We start from the raw sequence: 2,433 nt of genomic DNA, 5'->3' as shown, positions 1-2,433 counted from the left end.
TTCGATAATCAAACTTATTTTCGATTATTCAAAAAAAGATCGTACTTTTGTATATGTATATCTTTGGTTATTTATTATTCATTTCAAGTATAAGTTTTAAAACTTCTACTTCAATTATTTTTATAAGGATTATCCTTTTGGGAATATTATTTAAATAATAATATTCAGATATTTTCTAATATATCGGGACTGATTTATTTCATTAAATCAGCATTACTCCAAACATTCTTAAAAATGTTTTCGAGTCTTCAAATTGAATTTTAAAAGTTAGAGCGGATCCCAAAACTCATTTTTATATTTAAGATCTTCCTTTCGAAGGGGATTTAAATACTCGCTCAAAATCTTAGGGATCCGGCTCTTTGGTGTATTTTATATTCGCAACGAGGTTGCTGTTTTAAGAAAACAATTTGATTACTTGCCCAACGTTCGGGAAGTAAGTCCATTTAATTGAGTCGGCATAAGCGACAGGCCGGGGTACGGTCTATGAAGGTGTAAGAGGTTGGGTAACAGTTCATCCACGCGTGAGTGGCTGGGTAACGGTCTAGCGCGAGGTCCTAATGCGGCCAGGGTGATGACCGGCGAGGAATTCATCCATCTACAGTAGAAAAGGTTACGTATTGGTATCTTTGCCTGATCAGCAAGATATCGGGTTTATGCCAAAATTCTTTTCTTTCCAAATTCATTGGATATTACAACTCTGTTCATACTTTACATGACAGAGGTTTTCAGGAAATGTATGAGAGATATATATGGATATATATCGGGACTTAATGAAGTATCTCGTAACTTCATTTCTTTTGAATGATATTTCAAAGATTGAATCTATTCAAATCTTATCTTGTATTCTCATCTATGTGATGAACTTTTGAAACTGATTATAACTTGAATGGTGGTAGTTCAAGTAGTATTCGGAAAGATATAAGTATATTGGAGTATCTTGTAACTTCATCTTTTCAACTTATATCTGGTTAATGATTATCTTATGCATGACAAAGATTTTCAGAAAACGTTGAGACAAGGTTAGATATATGAGATCACCTTGCAACGATATTTTTATACAGTTATAAACTGGAACTCTTTGTATATTATACATGTCAGAGGATTTCAAAGATTGTGAAAAGTATATATGTATATATATACTGAATATTTTGCGACTTGGTCGCGTTAAGATATCAAACTTGGTTCATTTCTTCTTGACCAAGACTTTCATGAGTACTATAAGAATGCTCATATATTGTTAATTATTATACATATTATTTCGGTGGGCTTGTTGCTCACCCTTGCTTTCTTCTTCATCACACAACAACAGATAGGCAAGATGAACAGGACCAAGCTCCCAATTCGTGAGCGGATAGGAAACGTTCCGCAGTTTCCTGTAGGAGTTGATGCCGTTGTAGCTGAGGTAGGAGCTACCAGTAGGCTAGGCTTTCAACTTTTGATGAACCAGACTTATGTATATTATGAATTGTAATAATGGCAAAGAATATGTAAATTATTCAGAAACCCTTTTGAGGAGAAATGGTTTATATTTGTGGAATAAAATGACTTATGTTATTTTTGGTATTCATCTCTAAGACTATAACTTGTGGTGTGTGCGCGTATATTGTGGGGTCACAGTACGCAGCAGTTGGTTGATTGTTAAGGTTAAGTATTATTAAGGGAAATGGAACTCGTGACAACCCGAATCCCCGACCCCGGATTTGGGGGTGTTACAGAGATGGTATCAGAGCGAAGCGTTATAAACCTCAGAGATGATGTGGCGTTATGATAATAAGTTCACTAAGATAATAAGAACTCTTGCCAAGTTCATAGTCGGGCTACCTAGTGTAGTACTGACAATTAAAACCCTTATGGGAACCCTTATAAATATCGTGGTAGTAACATAGTTCGTTCTCGTATAGGGCAGCGGGGCACCGAACCCTGAGGTTTAGGAGCATCAGCATGAGGTTGTTTTATTACATGTTGGAGATCAAATTGTGAATCCGATAGAGTACCCTAACGAGGGATCGGATGAGATTCATATTGAGAATGTTGCGGTTAAGGATGTTATCCCAGAAGGGATTGTTGCTGAGGAGGATCTCGTGGAGGATCCTGACGAGAATGAAGAGAGGACCGCTGAGGAATTGATGACCGTAGTCAGGGTGACTACCAGAGCAAGAATGGCCGCGTGGGTGGCACTAGAGGATGAAGAGTTACCAAAGGCACAAAGGTTAATGAGGGCAGAAGGAGTGGGGCCTTCCACGACACCAATTATACCAGTATCAGACCCTCTTCCAGAGGTTCCTGTAGACATCCATGAGGTTCCACCAATTCCTGTTCCCTCCCCTGTACAGAGCCCAGCACCTACTGAGGAAATGCCACCTTTATCTCCTGCACCATTGTCACCTGATACCGTGCTTGGTTATCCATTTGGATCCCATGGGCCTGCACCAC

This window comes from Apium graveolens, chromosome 6 (assembly GCF_009905375.1).
Source record: "Apium graveolens cultivar Ventura chromosome 6, ASM990537v1, whole genome shotgun sequence".
Lineage (NCBI taxonomy): Eukaryota > Viridiplantae > Streptophyta > Magnoliopsida > Apiales > Apiaceae > Apium > Apium graveolens.
Note: the sequence above shows the minus strand (reverse complement) of the source record.